The following is a 23,091-nucleotide window of genomic DNA, read 5'->3' as shown; positions in this document are numbered from 1 at the left end:
GGATGTGCAGGAGGCAGCTGATCGATGTTTCTTTCTCATCGATGTTTCTAACTCTCTATCTCTCTCCCTTCCTCTCTGTAAAAAATCAATAAAATATATTAAAAAAAAAAAAGAAAATTTGGCATTGGCAAGGGATAGACATTGAGATCATTGAAACACAATAGAGAGTCCAGAAACTGGCCCACACATACATGGTAAGTGGATTTTTTTACAAAGATGGCAAAGAATATCAATGGTAAGAAAAAGTCCTTTAACAAATGGTGCTGAATCAACTCAGTATCTGACATTGACCCTTGTCCCATACCATATACTAAATATGCACCTGAAATGGGGCATCGAGCTACATGTCAACAGTATTCTGATGTTCTGATGTGCATCACTCCCAGCTTGCACAGATGGGTACCGAGTACGTTCCACCAGTTCTCCATGTCTGAGGCATCAGAGAACCCTCAAATCAGGAAGTAAAAGTTATCACACCCCCTGCCCACAAGCTGGAATGAGAAATAAATTAAGAAGCTTTAAAGAGGTAGGTAAGAAGCATCTGCTACTTCACTTGATCCTCACAGCAAACCCATAAGTTAGATACTGTTATTACTCCCATCTCACAAGTGCATCAAGGAGATACACTGAACCCAGGCTACATGACTGCTGACAAGGAGAGCCAAATTCTGAAGGCAGGTCAATTCGACTCTAAGTAAGCCCGCTTAACCACCACACCACACTGTTTTCCCAGCACTATCAGGTTCTAAATAGATAAAAGCAGTGAACTTGTCAGTTTATGAAATAGCTTTCCTTGATAGCAGATACATTTGCTATCCTTTCTCCAAACCAGAAAAAATGACTAATCCCAGTGTACGCTCAGCAGGGTATCTGACTACTCACAAGCACAGCATCTGAACTGCTGGGCACTGCAGTCATTTTCTTAGCACTAGTCCATCCAGAGGTCACTGTCAGAGCATATGCAAAAGCTGCTCTAATTCTGAGAAGATGCATAATACATTTCCTCTTACTTTTTGTCCTACCTGCGTTTCATTTGGGGAACATTAAAAGGGCATCTGAACTAGGACTTGCAGCATTAATTGCTGCTAGTGAGCTTGATAAATCCAATAAGAGCAAAATAAACAAGGAATTGTTCGATTACAATTCTATTTCTCAAAACGTATTGGCTACAAGTACCTTTGTTACTTTTGGTATGAGTCCTATGAAGCACTTGATGACTATTGATGAGCAGATGCAGCCCAGTGGGTGTCACTTCGCACTTCTCTCAAAGATTCAGTGGGAGACACAGACTTACTGTTTTTCTCATCACTGAATAAAGCAGTGCCATCAGATGCTCAGGATATTCTGAAGCAGTCTCATGTTGGTCAAAATTCTCCAAAAGTAGTACCTAAAAAGCTTTAAGAATTCTCTTCTTTGAATAGTATTTGGCTATTAAAATGGCACAAGAAGGAACGGTCACTGGGTGGTGTTTATAGAGTCGCTCTCCTGGAATGGGATGGTTTGGCTTTTGAGAAGCCTCTGGATGCGTGAAAGCACATAATGCACCAGCAGCTCTGTCTGCAGAGATAATGCAATGGAGAGGATGTGATTCAAGTGGCCTGAGGGGGTCAGTAACCCATGAAACACCTTGTGCAACTGAAGCCTGTCACTGCTCTGGCCTATCGCTGAATCCAGTTCTCCTTTCTGCTTGTCCTGCCTCTGATGCGTATTGAGACTCATGCCAGCTTTACTCATTGTGGGCTAGTCATGTTGCAATTTCAGGAATGATGGATGCCACTTAGAAGAGCAACTATGGTCTATTTTGGCCCAAACACCCATAGAGATACCTTTTGTAAAGGTTGCCACTCATCTTCTCCTCTCCCTTAAGAAATTATGTACTTAAATATTAGAGCTCAACATGGAATTAAATATAATCTAGCCCAGAACTTCCCAGGTGTTCTTTCTTCATGATTTCTGCCATATCTGCATCCCATCAGTACTATTTACTAAACATTTTTCTCACTTTTTTCACTTACCATGGCCAGTCAGAAAATTGTTTTATACTGTCATTATATTTATTATAATACACATTGAAATAAATGCATAGTAAATAATGTCTCACATGCCATCTAAATCATTTTAATTGCCATCATTGTGTACAGATTTCACCTTTGTAACTGGTAATATCCTCAAATACCCCTTTTTACATGGAGAAACTGATGAAATAAGTAGATTTCCCAGTGCCAAGGATGCAGTTCATGGCATGACTGGGACTTACACTCCGATCACTTGCCTTACAGTGCAGGCAGTTTCCTTTGCATCGTGCTGGCTCAACAGCATGAAGGAAGGGCATGATGAATGGGGTGACTTTAAAAACTTATTGCACTTCTTGGTTACATGTGGTGATTAAGAGTCTATACAGGTGTCTAAGCAAAAACAATATGAGTCCACAGCCTGCCCATCCACCCTCCTCAAAACCTTCCTCCTCCATGCTTAATGATTTTAGCAGATATGCGTCTCATGTCCTGCGGTTTCTATCCTCCCTTGTCACACTCATCAGTACATGTTCATTCATTCTATCTCTGTCAGTAGTAATGACCTCTTCAGAAGTTGGAGCAAAGGGCAAGATGTTGCACTTTGTCTGCAAATAATCATCTCTGTACCTAGCATTGATGAAGGGTTTTACAGTGTGCTTAAAGCACTTTCCAGAGCTTTGTCATTTTTCAATCCTACAATACCCCTCTATGGTACATACGTAAGCCACCCAGGATGTTTTTCTAGGATTGCATGCTGTGAGCAACATAGGAATCTGCCAATTTTTACTAATGAGAAGGGAGTAAGAAAAGATAATTTTTCCTAAAGTTATTTTTAAAAAATTACAATATATCCATTAATATATCCCCCTGGACCACACATTTGTATTGCTAACATGAGTGATGTGAGTGCATTCATGCCATGCTAAGAAATGATCCCGGCTTTAAAAAAAAATGTTCCGTTTTATCCATTATCTTAAGTGATGTGCTTGTGAAAGCTGTCAGTGAAGTCAGCTCAGCATTCCAGACCTCACTGAACAGAATAAAAAGTGACATCCTCTTGATTAGAATTAATTTGTTTGCCATGGAAGAACATGCAATATCCATCTCCCTAATAGTTCTTAAGTCCTTGGAATAATGGATAAGACAGCGGAAGTAAATAAACAAGGCTCCCAGGAGGGGACAATATTTTTTTCAGCTATAGTCAGAATAGCCCTGGAGAAAAACAACTTCTAAACATGTACTAGGCAGACAGACAGACAATATAGGTGGTCAAAGGCACCACCTTCAGTAATCTGATTAGTAATGCTGTCAGCCCAGGATATGGCATTCAATAAGCTAATGTGTACAGGACACACACTCACCCCAACTCCCAATGGGTAGGCTTCTTTGAGTATATCTCTACAAAAAAAAAACTACATTTGAAAGTTCACCCACTTTAAAAGGTCACTAGTAAATTACAACTGCAGCGTGCCATGTGGAAGCTTAATGACCTTAAGAGTTACTATGCCTCTCTAATTGCCATCTTAATCACATGGAATGGCTTATTCACCTTAACCTGACTTATCACTACTTGCCTGTTAATCTGTCCTGCCACAAATTATTATTTTGGAGAAGAAATTCTTAATGGTTCGCAAATGGTTATGTAAGAATATATGGTAAATTCTTTGCCTCTGTCTACAAGTTCACTCACAACGTACAACATATCAGCTCTGGCCTCCTGCCACCTCTCTTCACTCCACTCTCCTTCCACACCCAGCATGATCCTCGACTTCCCTTCCCCGATGCTGCAGCACTGTGCCTACCCATTTTAAGGTGATTGTAAGTAAAATACAGAAAACAAACCCTGCTGGAAAATGCCTCTTTCCAAGTCATAAACTGATAAAAGAAATGTGTTAACACATATGACAAAAAGATGTGTTGATATTATTAATTTATAAAGAGGCCTTAAAATCAGTAAGAATAAACAAACACCCTGTGGGAACGATGACAGAATCAGACAGTGCTCATAAGGATGCAAAAAACTTTCAACACTTAAAGCACTCAAATGTACAAACTGAAAAATGAAATAGCATTTTCTGTTTATTAATTGCCCAATATTTTTAAAATAGGAATTCTTAGCATTGGCTTTGGTATAAGGAAACAGAAATTCTAATAATATGTTTGTGGGAATAAAAATTGGTATGGCCTTCATGGACGGCAACTGGGCAATATATAGAAGAATCATTATAATGAACAACTTGGGTGTTACAGTACTTCCACTTTTAAATATTATCCTGAGGAGAGAGCAGAGATTGAACAAAAATGATTTTAAAAGGGTTGTTTCTATTTCAGCATTTTTATTATGCTACACATGTGGAAACAATCTAAATGTCTATAATTAATGAAATGATTTAAATAATGCTATATTAATATAGAAGGTGAGAAAGCAATTAAAAATAGTACACCAGAAGTGTATTTATTACCATATAGAAATGGAAGAAAAAGTCAACATATTATAATCTATATATTTCTATAATTTAGGCTACAAGAGAGTTTTCACTTTGTACTTTTTGCACAAATTCCAAATTTCTATAATAAACATGTATAGTTTTCATAATGAGATTCATATGAAGGGTTTACCTCAAGCTAATCGTAAGTACTAAGTACATGGAAAGTAAGCCCACAAATGTTAACCTGTCATAACAAAGCTGACTGCCCAATGCTAATTGTTCTCTAATGTTGCTATGTATGTTTTCCAGAGTATGGGAATCATCTCTTTTGACAATTCTGACACAGAATTCTTTCATCTTCATAAGCCAATCAACAGGACAATAGATATACTAGTATGTATCCTTCTACACAAAAAGTCCATGGCCTGAACACAAGACCCCACTCCAGTCTAAAACTCTTCTGTGGGGGCCATTCATGATCCCGAGACAATGATTCAGATGTCATGCCCTTAATGGATGAGCACTAGGGGACCCTGCACTCAATTTCCTTGTGCCATTTGTCCATTAAAACCATGCTCTGGGTAGTTTTATAAAGGGCTCTAGAGGATTGGTCAATTCATTGAATTTGCTCTGCTGCATTAAAACAGCAGCCCATTGGGCTCTACTTATATTTCATTCCAGAAATCAACAGAGCACTCCATTTAATGCAGAAGAAATTCAGTCATCCTACTTTTGTATAAGACTTAGAGTCAGTGGTCAGTTTAAATTTTACCTCCAAGTTTATGGAGATTTCTCTGGGACCATCTAGTCCAGCGGTTCTCAACCTGTGGGTCGCGACTCCTTTGGGGGTCAAACGACCCTTTCACAGGGGTTGCCTAAGACCATAGGGAAAACACATATATAATTACATATTGTCTTTGTGATTAATCACTATGCTTTAATTATGTTCAATTTGTAACAATGAAAATACATTCTGCATATCAGATATTTACATTACGATTCATAACAGTAGCAAAATTACAGTTATGAAGTAGCAACGAAAATAATTTTATGGTTGGGGGTCACCATAACATGAGGAACTGTATTAAAGGGTTGCGGCATTAGGAAGGTTGAGAACCACTGCTCTAGACTTTGGGCACTGAGGGCACTGATCAAGACGGTGCCACAGACAGAAAAAGAAAGAAAACTTGTTATAGGTCTTTCTTTCCTTTCTGGAAAGGCAAGTATATGTATTTCTGAAGAATGAAATACAAATAAATACTTTAGCTATTTTTTCTTCTTTCTTCAAAATGACTAGACTTAAAATTTCCCATATGTGATGACCTAATAAAAAGTTGGAGATATAAGTAGAAGCGTAACCAATGTCTTTAATATTAGTAGGGCTTTATTTTTTTAAGCTTAAACCTCATTAGGTAAGTGAATGATTTGTTTGACACCAATGATGTTATTTGCCTAGAATAGAAATTTTCAACCAGTGTGCCTTGGTAGGTATACTGGTATGCTGTGGCAGGCACATTGGTGTGCCACAAGAATGATTAAAACATGCAATACCTGACTATTTAGTCAGGGGCACTGACCTCTTTTCCCTTAGATTGTCAATTTTTAAAAAAAATGACAACAGCCAATACAACAATAGCCACCCGGCATGAATGCATAAGAATTATATCTATTTTGGGGGTCAGATGGTCAAAAAAAATTTTTTTGGTGTGCGCAGAGCTTTGATAATTAGTTTATGTGTACCATGAGATGAAAGAGGATTGAAAATCACTGATATTAAAATATGAAAGGCATCAGTTGCGCCTGAAAGAAGGTATGGTGCCTTCATAAGTGTATCTGTAAGTGATCGGCCATATATACATGCTGAAATGTCAGTGTCTGCTTAAAATAACATTCTTGATAACATTCATACTCTCTAAGTAAGTCTCAAAATTCCTCTTCAATACTAGTCTGGTTTAGAAAAGAAGACCAATGTGAAGGAAAACTGAGGCCTAAAACCAATGAAAAAAATATCTCAAGAAATCGGCTAGTTCTCAAATAGCGTATGCTTCCATTTCAACTAGTCCTGATCTTGGCTTTGACATTGGGATGCTTTTTTAATGATGAAGATTCAAGGCTTATATACTTGCATAGCAACAAAGCCCCAGATACACATTCATTAGGCTATCAATTTTATAGTTTGCAGTCAGGCAAGTTGCTCTCAACCTTCCATCTTTAGTTCAGGGGAAATGGCCAAGATCAATTTCACAGGTAAAACAAAGTCAGCTTTCGCCACAATGTAACTATTTATAAAAAGCACGCCCAGCCTTGAAATAGAGAGTACTTTCTTCTTACTCAAAAGGTCAGAGACATCTGGCCTCAATCCTGTTTTATGTTCTGTTGGCCATAAAACATGTTCTATCTTTGAAAACTAAAATGTTGAGCACAAGTTAGGAAAATTGCCAATCTTTCCTAGTTAACTGAGTTTAAGTGTATTCCTAATATTTGTTCTCTTATAATTTAATAGCAGCCTAACAATATCCAACTTCCTTTTAGCATTTTGCATCAAAGTATAATAAAAAGATATGGTAAAGGGGCATTTTGCAGGGGATAAAAACTTTATGAGCATAAAGTCTCTAGCTAGATGGCTTGTGGATGCTTATTTAGCTGTTTTTCTTCATTAAATATGAATTATAGCTCTTTAAATGCTGATTTGGAAATCAGGAAGGTTTAGTTTTACTCTACTGCTTTATATCCAGAGGCAACATAAATCTATTTAAAAGCTGATTTAAGAAAGCAACTCAGGGAAGCAAATTGCTAGTGATTTGATCCCTTGAATTTCTCATGCTTCATAATCAGAATCAGGCTGTACTGAGTACCAACAATGTTTATTTGAATGTGATTGAAAAAGACAATTATTTCCTAAAGGGCACAGAATGGGTAGTGGTGGCATCCAAGGGACTAAACTAAACACATGTGAAGTATTTGGAGATCAAACAATGCCCCATCAAGGCCAGATAGGGTAATAAGAAAGCCTAATTAGACACAATCCACCTGAAGGCAGGTTTTTAAAAGCATCCATATGCTGGCTTCTTTGTTGGAATATGTTGATAGCTATTAAAATGACAACCCCAAATGCCAACATACACTTGAATTGTAATTTTAATAGTGAAAGCAAACCATGTCTTTGTTAATATATCACTAAATTAATACTTCAGAATAGGACAAAAGTTTATCATCACATGCTAGATTTAGCAATGTGGAGTCTTTAGATCAAGGTTAGCCTACCTCACCAAGCCATGTTTCCAAATCTTCCATAGGCCAAAGTAAAGAAACTAGGTACAGACATCACTTTATTTTGAGACCACCTCACAACGACATATTATCCAACGTGACATCAAGAACTGGTGGAATTAAAAAGCATTGTGTGTGACAGTGCTGTTTTAATAGTTTTCTCGCTCTAAATGAAGTGACACAAACTGATTTACTTCCTATTTGGCAGGAAAAGAAAAACTGACTTTCCACATACAATATGCTAACAAGCAATATTTCTCCCTGTTCCCTCACTACAAGCGGAAATAACTCACACAAGAAAAAAAAGAAATATTTTAATCTATTCTTTTCTATTTTCTTTGCATGATAAGAGACAGACTCTAGTCCTCAAATTCCTTCTTTTGCTATAATAACCACATGTCCACTTGTTGACCTAATGACCCTGTCAATTTCCATTATTTAGAACAAGTACATTTTATTACAGCAATTTCTGATTGCTTTTTGTTTGGCTTACACATAAGTTTCCTTTGCCAATCCACAATAGCATAGGTAGATGCCAGGTACATCTTTCTGGAAATAAACAAGAGATAAATAAGGCACATTTTCAGAGCCTTCCATTTTTAACTAGCACATGAGAGTCAATCATTCACAGCTAAATCCATTTTGTGCTGCTTTAATTTTTTTAACTTCAAAGGGAAGGAGAAATTAAATTATACAGCTGCTCATTCATCAAAGAGCTGAACTTCTTAGAAATGGCCAAAGTGTTCAGAAGTCAATCTGAAAAAAAAACTGTTTGTAAGAAAAATATGCAAACTTATGAACCCAATTTTATAGCTGGAAACTATGGTAATTTTACAATGAAATTAATGTCTGTACATAAAAGATTCTGCTGAATAGGGAGTCATTCAATTGGTGAGGTATGATGGTTACAGAAGTTATTTCAGGAAAAAAAATAAATTTCTCTTTTCTGTTTAATATAAACTTTCTTATTGTGTTTGAAAACTAAACTGATTTGCATATCAAAACTAAAGACATTGTACTGACTACATTACTATTAACTTTAAGAACAGAAAAACCAACTTTGAAGTAATGCAGTAATAGATATGAAAATAAATGAGTTGTAAGCCACTACTTAATAAATCACTGAAAAAGAAATAATTAAAAATAATTATTATAATCTCTAAATATTTATAGGATGATAATTATTCAGGTAAACTAAAAACAGTTCTTTGACTGGAAAAGACATTCCTTAACTCCTCCCGAAAAGAGTGGTTTTATGGAGAACCAAAGCTAAAAGAAATACTTAAGGATTTTCTTCTCAGACTAAAGTAATTTGCTTGACTCCATTAACAGTAGTAAGATATTTTTTTTAAATATATTTTATTGATTTTTTACAGAGAGGAAGGGAGAGAGATAGAGAGTTAGAAACATCGATGAGACAGAAATATCGGTCAGCTGCCTCCTGCACACTCCCCACTGGGGATGTGCCCGCAACCCAGGTACATACCCTTGACCGGAATCGAACCTGGGACCTTTCAGTCCGCAGGCCGACGCTCTATCCACTGAGCCAAACCGGTTTCGGCATAAGATATTTTTCACAACCAATTGTTCATAGGTACAGCCAATAGGTTGCTGAGTAAGAGGGAGAGACACAGAGACAGAGAAAATAATCTCAGGCCAATCATTTAGTGCACTACTCTAAACTGTAGAGGAAATGTCAACTGCAATTGAAAAAGAAAAAAAAATAAATTGTGGGGGGAAAGTTGTTATTTTCCTTTTCAGATAACTCTCTACCTTCCTTCAGATTAACATGTCTTCTGAACAAGTTCCCATTCTACCTACTACATTCTGTGTCTCGCAATACTCAGTCATGCTCCTTATTTTTGTTGAGACATCTCTACTCATCACACTCTTGATTCTGATTATAGACCTAAGAGCTTTATTTGACTTAATTATATTCCCACCTCACTCCACAAAGAATCTGAGGTGGTTATGAAAGTTTACTATAACCTGGTATTTCCTCAATTTTAAAAATAGCCAACTTAGCCTGAAATATGTGTATTACTATACCTGGATTATGTATACATAGTATATGGTACATATGTCCTAATAATTTTTTGGCAGTTAACTGAAGCCAGAAAGGAGAAAACATTTGGGTGGAAGTGAGTATAGAATTAGAAAACAACCAGGCACAATGTGATATGGACAATGAATCAAGTATAGTGCTGAATGTCACTTCCTTCTGCTGCCTTTTCAAATCCTTCCACATGAAGGATGTTAACAAGAGAGTGTTAAGATCAGACAGAGAAACAGAACAACACTGTTAAGGACAGAACCTAAGATAGAAGCAATAAAGGCATAGCCAACCCCTATCATCACTGTCATATTTCATGATATCTATGAGTCATTTTGGTAAATAAAGAAAGCTCACTAGACCTATTTTGTTTATTTCTTCTTGAATTTTTCTGGTCACATTAATGCATTTTGCATTATGAGAGTGAATTGAAAAGAAACACATTTTATAGCAAAGAGTTTTGCTTTCTTTATTTCTGGATCCACCATTTCACATCACCCTCAAACTTAACAAGTTTCTTGAATAGCTACTAAATACTATGTAGTAAGGTCCCTTATAGAGTACAGAGTTTCAACAAACTTAGTATTTAATTTAGATGGGACACTACAAAAAGATAACACTTGTTTTGGTTTTGTGTGGCAGTTCTTAGGGCCACTGACTAAATATTCCCGTGATCTTTCTTAAGATATGCAACAGGATTGCACTCAGAAGTTGGGCTCTGACCAGTGAAATGTTCATAGAAGTAATATGACTTTCATCCAGGTAGAAGTTTTAACACCATTCTGTGATTTATTACCTTCTCTTGCACCTGCCTTAGAGCCTTTGAATGTAAGCAATGAGGTGAATCCTCTGTTTCACAGTTTGTGTCCATGATTAACCATGAGAAACAGAAACTCCAACTAATCTATGATAGGCATATAAGGTGAGTGAGACATAAACTTTTGTTGCTATAATTCAAAAAAGAAAAAAAATCCATGAAAAGGTATTTATTTGGAAGGCATATAAGAAAGGCAAAGAAGCCATTAATAAAGATATAGGAAAACCAGCCCAGCCAGTGTGGTTCAGTGATTGTGTATCAACCTGTAAACCAGGAGGTCATGGTTCAATTCCCAGTCAGAGCATATGCCCAGTTTGATCTCCAGTGTGGGGCATGCAGGAGGCAGTGGATCAATGATTCTCTCTCATCACTGATGTTTCTCTCTCTCTCTCCCACTTCCTTCCTCTCTGAAAACAATTGAAATATACAGTTGTTAAAAAGATATAGAAAAAAATAGTCTCATGAAAGGCATAAAGGAAGATTTTCTAAAAGAAGGAAGCTTCAACCATCCCGAGCTACTGGTAGAGAGGGATGAGGAAGAGGAGGTAGGTGAGAATGAAGACTAAAACAAACGAGAAAGTTGAGCCTAAGGGCTCATCTATGACCAATGAGAGAGAAGACTGTGTGGCACGGGCACCCCACTGTCAGCATGCAGCAAGTCAATAAAGGGGAGATGGAAATCAAGGAGGACCAGGACATAGGGACTATTCTGCCAGGGAAACTGTGACTAAGAGATGCAATAAACATAATATGAGGGTAAAAGAAAGCCTCTTTTATTTGCTATGTTTATAAAATAAAGAAAACCATAAGCATATTTTAAAGTAGGAGAGATACTGTAGACTGATTGCTTTATTAAAGGTACAAAATAAGAAGAGATAATGTCCCCGAGATTTGAAAGGATATAAAGTTAAGGAAAAGGTTGCAGCATTCACCTCGGATGATAGGTGAGGTATGAGGAAGAAGGAAATCTTTGAGGGAAGTCAACCCAGATGATTTTATCTTCTCATTAAAGTAGAAAGAGTTTTCAAAAAAGGCAGGAGGGAATGGGCTCGAGTAAGAAGGTTTACAAGAGCCATTTAATGGAATGTAATGACATCAGTAGTGGGAAGGAGATAACATAAAAGCATAGTCAACAAATGATCCTTTACTCAGTGCCCTCCCTGGTCAGCCCCGTGATGAATCTGTTATAAATATAAACTGAAGTACCATCCAGAATGTATTCATTGCTTCATTTCTTAGCTCTCCAGTAAGGATTATTGGCGTCTAGATACCTCATTCACAATTAACATTTGTACTGCATTTGGCAAATTTTAATTCTTAAGAAAATGTTGTGAATTAAGTGGTTTTGTGCAGTTGAATAAAGGGAGACTGCCTTACTTTAGTCAAGTTTTCATAGATAATAAGTCACACCGCTAAGAAATGGAACTCGGTCTTTAGCCTCCAAGTCCAGAATAAGAAGCAATATTTCTCCTAAATAAACACCAGGACTAATGGGTGACTATGGATGATTTATAATGTAAAAGAGATCATGATCCCCTTTTGGAAAATTTATATAATAATTCAGGATGAAAACTCCTTTTGTACTGAGGATCTGTGTAAGTCAGAATGGTGTGTGGCCAGGGTCTGCCTTAGACCTGCCATATCTCTTGGGGTACCCTAGTGCAGACCTAAAACCCTTGATCTAATTGAAATGAAATTGAAGTGGCTTTTGTGATGAAGCCATGGTAGGATGGCACTGGGGAAATGTGAACTCTTCTAACCCCTCTTAGTTCTTAGTTGATGAAGTCTAATGAAAACGAGTCCAACAAAGAATAAAGAAGAAATAAAACACAATACCCAATAGAAAAAGAAGGGAAAAAAATCCCTTCCAACCCAACACTCCAGTCTGTTTCAGTTATTAGGATTATGAAGAAAAATGAAATCTCTTGGAGCCTAATGTAAAATGTGTGCCAGGCTTGTTTATCCCTTTGTAGCTATATCAGGCACTGCTCAGAAGAGGCAAGCAAAACAGCATTTTGGAGTTTATGAGGAAAAATCATTCTCTAATTTTCTCGGAATTCAAATGAAAGCTGTGGTTTGAAGCCACTGAAACAGAATTAAATGTGAAGTTTAGAAGGGATTAATTTCATAAATTTCTTAAGTTGTTCATGGAACCATCTGGCAGTTTGGGAGATAACCAGAAAAGTCTATACGAGAAAATTTCTTTCTGTAAGATTACAATGACTGAATATTATAACAGCAGGAGAATAGAAACTAATGCATATTTTATTATTGAAAACAAATGCCGTGGACTTTAAAGTCATGTGAGGTTTCTGCTTACTTCTAAAGGAAAACAACTAATGGGATGCACAAGTTCGAGAGCCTCAGATATACCATTTCATTTTATCTTCATGGAGGGTTGCAAAGAAATTTTCACTTGTCCTTTTCTGAGGAGAAACTTTGGCCCAAAGAAGTTAGGTTATGCTCAGTGTACTACTGTACACGTGAAATTTGACTGGGATCATTCTTGCTCAAACCCTATATTACACCAAACATGCTGCCTCCTATAGCAATCAATACAATTTATCAGGTAGGTGTAGCTGAGGACCAGGGATTTCATTGTAATTTCCTACTCAGGTATTTCTGGCCAATCTGAGAGTCAGTTATTTGACAAGTGCCTTTATGAAAGTTCTCCCATTAGTTTCTCAATTCAGTCCTGACTAAACTTCATTATCATTATTTTATGGAAAATAATATATTCCATTTCAAGGTAATATGAAATGGAATATATTAGATAAAAGCAATCCTCCTTAAACTTGGATATTCATCAGATTCTCCTTAGAAGCCAGAAAAATTTGCAGATACCTGGGCCAAAAAAAAAAGACTCTCTGAGACTGGGACCATGTATCTGTATTTTAATAAAGTCCCCAAGAGTTTCTGAAGATTCTTAAAATTTATGATCTACAAGAACAAGATAATCTCAAAATATAATAGTGGTGAAACAACCTACTCAAGCTAGAATGCCAGAAACTGAGTTCCACCTCCTTATGCAAGTTATTTAATTTCCTTATAAATCAGTTTTTTCGCCTGCATAATGGGAGTAATAGATAACACTTATGGAATAAGATTCTTGTGAGGACCAATTAATTCATATGTTCTGAGAAGAGTATCTGGCACATCCTAGATGCCCCATAAATGACAGCAGTTGTTCATCCAATACCTCATTTAAGGAGGCACAGCTAGAGGGCTTTGTGTGCTTCCAGAGTCAGGTTCTCTGCCTCTCCTTCAAAGCAAAGCCACTTTCCACAGATGTCCGCCAGGACTCAAGACAGGAATAGGGCTTTGAATGAACTTAGCTATGCACAGAGGGACACAGTTACCTGCTACTGCAAATAACATGACCCAACCCTCATTTTTCTTGTGCCGACCCCTTTACACCTTCATCTCAGCTTTTCAGTAGATGCCTACTCTTACATCTCAGCCAATTTCTTAGACAGCTGATTCACAACACAGCTCTAGCAAGCAATGTCAATATTTTCTTTACACAGCTATCATTTAAAATGGCAATGTGGCATATTTGTCATATCGTAGGCATTTCTTTAAAACAATTTGTATAAAATGTACAAATGATGGTATTGGGAACCAGTCTTCAGCAGTGTTGCCCTGGAAACTAGGGAGAACACGGTTTAAACAATTTTTGACAAAGATCACACATGCAGTAGGCAGCATCACTGAGAACCCTGCACCCTGCTGATTGGAACTTCTTAGGTGAAATCTGAAACTGGCCTCCATGCATAGAGGCAAAGAGAGACCAGAGTAATGAGTAGACCACCCCAGAGTGGCAGGTGACCATTTTAATAAGCAGGGGAACTTACTTATGAGGTTTACCTTGAGCACTGAGAGGAGTAGATCTCCACCCCTGCCGGCCAGAAACTTAAAAGTTTATATAAAAAATAAAAATGACATGTTAGGGTGCATTGGGGTGTAAAAAGATGAAATAAATAACTTATATGCATATATACATAACCCATGGACACAGACAATAATGCAGTGAAGGCCTGGGGGGAAAGAGAGGGCAGGATGGGTAGAGGTAGTCAATGGGGAAAAAGAAGGGAATACCTGTAATACTTCCAAGAATAAAGATAAATTTTTAAAAGTCTATCGAAAAAGAAGTTTATACAGAAGTTTATATGGAACTTAACTAGGTTCCAACATGTATACCATCCACATGGTCTCAATAACACATTGCTCTCTCAAGGCTTTGTCCTTGAAAAGGGCTGCTAGTATGGGAATAGCAGGTGGAACACACATTCCATAGACAGGGGAGGGGGAAAGGAGCCTACACTTGCCCAGATCTAGCTCACAGTTCAATTGGCAGTATGTCCTCTTAATGACCTACCCCCAACAAACCCATATGCTATTCTTGGCCCAGTTCAGCACCAATACCCTCAGCTGTTCAGAGAAATTCTCCGTAATATTCTACCAACCTGTCCTTCTCCTCATCCTTACCTCCATCTCTGTCCTGTACAGGCCCTGCCCTGGCTACCAAAGTTCTGCAGCCTTCGTATTTGTTATGAAATTAGACAACAAATTGATGACTGGTTACAACAGTCTTTCCAAATTACTCCCTTTCCTTTTTTTCAAGCGTATCACCTCTCCACAGCCATTCTCAGATCAGTCACCCTGAGATTCCTTAAATCTGCAAAATGCAGCCTTAATTCTAAAACCATTTTGTCTCTCCTCTTCCTGCATAATCTAACTGAAACTACTCCCAACCCCCACATTGAGCTTTGATCTGTATTGTTAACTCCTATTATTCAAGATATTTCTAAGAGCCCTTAACAACTAACTATGGAGACAAAGGAAAGGGTATCTATAGTCTTTTTGGTGTTGAATCATGAATTTGTTTTGAATGAAAATACAAATGAACAATTCCTTTTGGTTTTCTGTAAGATTTTCCTAATATACACCAAGAAATACTTTGGGCTTTCTTAAACAAATGATATTTAGGCCATACCAGAGTCACTGACTAGCACATGGAAAATTCTACACTACTCACAGAGTGTGGCTACTAATTATCACTACATTTACTTATCACAATTGAGTTAAGCACTCATACATTCAGTAAACACCTATTAAGTGCCTTCTGTATGTCAGGCACTATTCTTGATGTGAGAGGACCACCCTGAACAATAGATATATACTCTGCTCACATGTGGTATATATTTTGGTGGGGGAAAAAACCCAAAATAAAAAAGAAAACAAATAAAAATATAATTCTTATTACTTATTAGCGATATAGAGAAAATAAAGCAAAATATTATGATAGAGAATGAATAGAAGAGGCTACTTTAAAATGGATAGATAGGAAGGCTCACCTCAAAAAGTACTGTTTGAGCTGAGGCTAGAATTATGAAAATCACCACATCAAAGACTTTTGCTCAGGGCTGGGGGAGGGGGAGGCTGTATTTCAGGGAGAGAAAAAATAAAATCTGAGGTAGAAACAAATTTGAATTCTTGGAGAAAAAGATAGGAAACCAGGAGAGCCAGATGATAATGAGCAGTCCTTGTAGTTTAGCAAAACAATGTTAAATTCTATGGAGTTTAAAGTAACAATAATCAGACTGAGATTTTTTTAAAAGAATGTTAGGTCTATCTATATATGTGGGAAATTGACAACACAGATATGAGAATGGAAGCATAGAGGTGATTACTGAAGTTGTTTATGAACAAGTACTAGTACATTTTCTCTACACTATCAACAAAAGACAAAATAAAAACAGAATATGATTTGCAGTAGTAGATGTTGCTATGGCACCCACTTATCTCGCCCATTACTTAAATGTAAAGGACATTCTGTGTAAGAGTTCTCAAAAGTCCTCATCTTTTGCCAACAATTCCCTCCCCCGCCAATCTTTTCAAAGAGAAACAACTGGATTTACTAGCTCAACCAGTTTGCACTTGTAAGTGGCATCAATTCCCCACATGGAAATCAGCCCACCCTGGAACTTGGGAACCTCCTAGTGTTTTTATCATCTCATTAGACTCAGTATACCTGCTATTTTCATCAAGTAATTATTTCAGGAAAGAGACAGTCATTACATTGTTTCGTCTGCACAGGGCACTGAGTGACAGCTGGAATGGAATAATGAGCAAATTCCTTAGGAGTGCTTAGGTTTTAAAGCTGTGCCCATTTCATAATAGGCATGAGTAAATTATTTTTCTTTGAAAAATGTTCCCCTTCCTGGCAATAATTACTTATTTCTGAACTGTCATCAGTTTACCAGCATTTTAACTAAATGACAGTACAAAATTATAAGTATCATTAATGACTTCACATAGGATAAACATATCAACTAATTAACACTGTGTGGTAAATAATGAGGGTTAATAATATGAGGGCTGATCGGTCCGCGTGGCTCAGTGGTTGAGCGTTGTCTTACGAACCAGGAGATCATGGTTCGATTCCCAGTCCAGGCACATGCCAGGGTTGCGGACTCGATCCTCAGTGTGGGCTGTGCAGAAAGCAGTCAAGCAATGATTCTTATCATTAGTGTTTCTATCTTTCTTTCCCTCTCCCTTCCTCTCTGAAATCAATAAAAATATATTGAAATAATAATAATAGAAATAATAATAATAATATGAGGGTTAAAAGTAATGTTAGGTAAATTTTAGGGATCTCTTCTGCCTACTTACTATGTCTCATTACTTACTAGCCAGAGAGAGAAAGTAATTAGCATTTTTCATTACTTTATCAACATGCAGTTAATACTGATAGCACAGAGAGTTCTAAAGAAGATGATAAAGAAATGGTGCATAAATTTAAACCAAAATTTGTACCAAAATGTGCTGCCTGCTTAATTCAAATGAAAGTAAATTAGATGTTTGTGAAAGAAGCTAAATGGCACAGCAAAATGAGATGAAGGCAGCAAAGGTACTTGAATATTAATAAGAGTTTTAGATTATTTGTTTACCAGCTTAAGAGATTCATTTATGCCTGGAGGTAAAAAATATTTTAAGTAATAAGATAATTGTCTACAATTGAGAATAAACTATTGCAGAATTCCTAACAGGGAAGTAAAGTAATCTTTCCCAAAAATGGAGAAAAATTTATTAGTGAAAGAATTTCAGAATGTCATGTGAATGTTGAAAATTTTGTTGTTTTATATTCAATTATTCACATTTTTATGGTAAAAGATCCAACAAAATACATTGGAACTGGTTAGGCATAAACTATAAACAATTATACTATTTATTATTTACCACAGACTATAGGAAGAACAACTAACCAGAGGCAGAGGAATCCCAGAAACATATTTACAAATATACTTGATAAAGCTTTAAAAATACTTTCAAATTAAGAATATAAATTATAAATTCAAGATTGTGAAACATCAATATATATAATTTGAAGCATTTGCTATATTGGGAGATAAATTAACAGTATCTCTCATGAAATAGCCATTCAGTCTTCCTTTAGTTCACTTACACCTGGGTTAAGGGGTCAATATAGAACAGGCATGATTCTGGAGACTGAGAAGACAAAAAGGAATGACTTAACACAATACTTTATTTTAAATTACCACTTTTACTATTGGAAACATTCATTTATGTTAGACTATCATTCCCCTAGTGAAATTTCACTGATGTTGTATAAATAAATATAGATTTTTAAAAAAGGAATGAGATGAGAAATTTCTCATAAAGGATCTTTCTATGGTAGTTGTCCTTAACTATATATACCAACAAATCAGGAAGTGTGATACCTCCAACTTATTTTTTCTCAAGACTCCTTTGGCTATTGGTGATTCCATATAATTTTTAGGGTTATTTGTTCTAGTTCTGAGAAAAATTTCATTGGTATTTTTATAAGAGTTGCATTGAATCTGTTGATTGCTTTGGGTAGTATGGTCATTTTAATAATATTAAGCCTTCTAATCCATGAGTACAATACATCCATCCTTTTTTTGGTGTCCTCTTACATTTCTTTCTTCAATCTATATATATAAAAGGCTAATATCCTCGGCAGTTTGACCGGGATACGGGAGTTTGATCACTCACTATGACATGCACTGAACACCAGCGGGTGGCGTGGGATGAAGGAAGGCCCCAGCCAGCAGCCGGCAACTGAGAAAGGAAGGACCCAGCCGGCAGCCAGAGGCCCTGATTGGCCCTGATCACCGGCCAGGCCTAGGGACCCTACCCATGCACGAATTTCTGCAACAGGCCTCTAGTATCTTATAATTTTCAGAATACAGTTCTTTATCACTGTGGTTAAATTTATTCCTAGGTATTTTATTTTTGGGGGGTACAATTGTAAATCAAATTGTTTTCTTAATTTCTCCTTCTGATCATTTGTTAATATACAGAAATACAATGGGTTTCTGTATATTAATTTTAGACAATCTAGAAGAAATGGGTAAATTTCTAGAAACATACACCTTCTAAAACTAAATCAGGAAGAAAGAGTGAATCTGAACAGATAAATTTCTAGCAATTAAATTGAAGCAGTAATAAAAAAAGCAAAATCTCCCAATAAACAAAACCCCAGGACCAGAGAGTTTTACATGTGAATTGTACCAAACATTTAAAGAACTAATACCTATCCTCAAATCATTACAAAAACGGAAGAGGAAGGAATGCTTCCAAAACTATTCTACAAGGCCAGCACCCCTGGTACCAAAACTAGACAAACACCACAACAAAAGGGAATTAAAGGCCAATATCCCTAATGAACATAGATGCAAAAATTTTCAACAAAACACTAAAAAACTAGTTCAGTAGTACTTTAAGAGGATTATACACCATGATCAAGTGGGGCTTATACCAGGGAAGCAAGCATAGTTCAAGAGCCACAGAATAATTAATGTGATTCATCACATCAACAAAACCAAGGAGAAAAATTTTATGATCATTGCAATAGATGGGGAAAAAAGCAGTTGACAAAATTCAATATCCAACTCTCAACAAAGAGGGTATAGAAGAAACTTTCACAACATGATAAACACTATATATGACAAGACCACAGCTAACATCATATTCAATGGTAAAAAGCTGAAAGCTTTTCCTCCAAGATTAGGAACAAGAAAAGAATGCCCACTCTCACCACTATTATTCAATACAGTATTGAAAGTTCTAGCCACAGCAATCAGACAAGAAATAAAAGGCATCCAAACTAGAAAGCAAGAAGTAAACCTGTCACTGTCTGTAGATGACATGATACTACATATATATAAAACCCTAAAGAATAACCAAAAATTAATAGAATTAATAAATTCAGTAAAGTGTGCTACCACTTGGTATTCTTAAAAAGCAAATAAAATACATATTGCAACCATCAAAGGAGACTAGCAAGAAGAGTGAGTTTTATAGGAGCAAAACCAAGAACATGTGTTATCCTGGAAGCTAAGTAAGGAAAGTCTATGAAAGAGGAATGATCAGTTGTGCCAAATGCTGCTGTTAAGTCAACTAAAACAGGACTGAGAATTATTGGACTTTTTCATTATGTGATCTCTGGTGATATTTCCAGAAGTAATTTTTCTGGAGTGATGGGGAGGGGAGTTTAACTACAATAGACTGAAGGGAGGAAAGGAGGAGCAGAATTGTAGATATGTATAGATACCCTGCTCAAGGAATTTTGCTATAGAGGGGAGTAAAGAAATAGAACATTAACTAGAGAAGAAAATAAAGATATTTTTACATTAATAAAATTACAGGGTTGGTATATTTTTATAGGAATGATCCCATAAAGAGAGAGGAATTTATGACATAGTAGAGTGAGAGAATTGTTGGTTCAATGTTCTTAAGATGAGATGAAATAGATTTTTGAGAACAAATTTAAGGGACATACTTTACAAAGAAGCTTAGTTAATCTTATAAAAAGTGAGAAGGCAGTGCATGGTGCTGGGCTCTTGTAGAATAACTCTTCTGATTATTTCAATAATCAGGAAAGTAGGAAGTAAGGACATCATTTGAAAAATAGGAATCTAGAACATCATCTGAAAAGAGGATAGAATTTGGAGGTTTGAGAAGAAATGAGAATGTATAAAATAGTGATAGAGAGTGGGGAAAGTGCTAGAACACAGACATGTTATCATTCCTATAACCCTCACATAATCCATTTTGAAATTCGACTCTTGGTTTATGATATGCAATTATTTCCAATGAAATTCAGCCATGCAAAAGAAACACAGAAGAAATGAGCATGCAGATATTATAATAAAAGAATTGTTTCTTTTAATAAGTCACTCCGAATTTCTAGAAGGAAAAATCTTTATTATCCTTCTCTTCATTTAGAACAGAGTAATATTTACTGTTTTTTTCCCTTAAAGGTAACTCTGTACATTTCTTTTCCATGCTCCCAATCTTATTTTTGCCTTCAAAGATGTTATCAGATGTCTCAATAACTTTTTTCTTTGTTGTACACCAAGAAGAAATCACAGAATAATAGTCCCATCACATAAATACACCTCATAGTGTATAATCTTGTTCCTTTTCATAGTTACTATGACCACGGATTTAAGTTACACATAATATGGCTGGAGCTCACATATACCCACCTATAGAGTAAACACTGCTTGTATCTCCCCAAGGGGGTATCTGACTCCGATTAATGAAGCTATGTCCACACAATGCCAATGTGTTATCAGACTTATCTTATTGGACTTAAGAAAACATTTTAACACATTATATTTCATAAAGTTATGATCTTCATGTCAGATGGGTAAATAAATGAAAATTTCTTACATTCTAGAATTTCAATTCAATCCTTTTGAAGTTTTTATGTTGGCTTTGTTTTCTCTCTTCATCCTAGACCAGTGGTCGGCAAACTCATTAGTCAACAGAGCCAAATATCAACAGTACAACGACTGAAATTTCTTTTGAGAGCCAAATTTTTTAAACTTACAACTATATAGGTAGGTACATTGTTATTCACTTAATTAGGGTACTCCTAAGGCTTAGGAAGAGCCACACTCAAGGGGCCAAAGAGCCGCATGTGGCTCACGAGCCACAGTTTGCTGACCACGGTCCTAGACAATCCCTCATGCCCCTATGTGTTTATGGCACAAATCTATTTGTATGTAATGTCTCCCTCTGCTCCACTATAAAACTGCATATGTTAGATGTATTCAGGAGGGATCTTTGTGAACTGGACTATAACTGAAATGAACATTCACGCTGAGCCCATTATAAAAAAGAAGTCATTGTTTAAAAGGAAATAATTATCACTAGATTGCATTTTATCCTTCTTAACCTAGAAAATCTTAAAACTGAAAACAGTGTTTTGGTCTTGATGTCTCTTGAAATGGAAAACTATTTTTTTGTTCATTCTTTTTAAAGCACAGACTTCATCCAGTTCTCACATGTGACTATGACTTAACTTACCTAAAATCAAAACATTATAAAGTAAACTAATGTTTAAGAAAATCAAACTGGTCTTTCTTTTTCTGCCTAAAGGAAGATGGGTCCTTCATGACAAGGCTAAGAACTGGGGAGAGTGAGAAGTGCATTTAGAAAAACAAGCACCATGGTGGGCCTTCACACACTGTTATTATGCTGCTGATCAGGTTGTAAACTAATTTCAAGTGCAACATGTAGGTTTGGGATTTATGCCTTGTGCAAAACATAATCAACTTTCATTACTTCCATGAGTCATAGCATTTTAATCTGTTCTAATTAGATGTAATTACTAGTCTTTCTCACAGCAGGATAGCATAGAAGCATCTATCTATATAAAAGCCTAAGCAACCATTGCAACTGAACAGACGACCGAACAGCAGGCTGCGTGGGGCAACCCAGCCAGCAGGGGCGTTGGTGAGGGGCGACCAAACAACCGAGCAGGAGGCTATGTAGTGCCAGGCAGGGTGCCAGGTGGGGTTTTTGGGGCTGTGACCCTGGGGGCCTGAGCTGGGGCCTGGTCCCCGCAGGCCACCCCGAGGGAGCCTACCTGTGCACAAATTTGTGCACCAGGCCTCTAGTAAGAAATATAAAATGCCATGTATATAAGTGGGGAAATTACAAAAAGGAAAAATACAGGCATTGTTAGTAAATAAGAGTTATTGTTCTCAGATGGCACTGGCCATTCCCTCAGTGGGAAAAATGGACACTGACAAAGCATTGTAGGCAATTACTATCTTTTTGTAATATTTCTTTGTAACAAGTAGATCAAGGTCCAAGGACAGAAATTTCTTCATGGGAAGAATAAAATTTTAATATCAGAGTTTGTGCATTTTAAATAGGGTAATGTAGCTGATCAGAATAAATTTTATTTTAAATACTATGAATAATGTACTTTTTCACCAAATCAACTTCTATAACTTCCATATTTACGCTCTGGTAAACCAAAGCCAGATTTTTATATAAAAAACAAACAAAAATCATTCAAACCTAAAAGGATCAAAGATGCATGTTTCTAAGTGCAATATTAAGAGCTATTCCCATGAAGACCCATCGTAGAAGCAGAAGTGTACATGAAAGTTTACAGATGAGTTTATTCTAGGTGCAGGAATATTTATCAAAATATTTGTT

This window comes from Myotis davidii, unplaced genomic scaffold (assembly GCF_000327345.1).
Source record: "Myotis davidii unplaced genomic scaffold, ASM32734v1 scaffold130, whole genome shotgun sequence".
Classification (NCBI taxonomy): domain Eukaryota; kingdom Metazoa; phylum Chordata; class Mammalia; order Chiroptera; family Vespertilionidae; genus Myotis; species Myotis davidii.
This window is presented reverse-complemented; position numbering follows the sequence as displayed.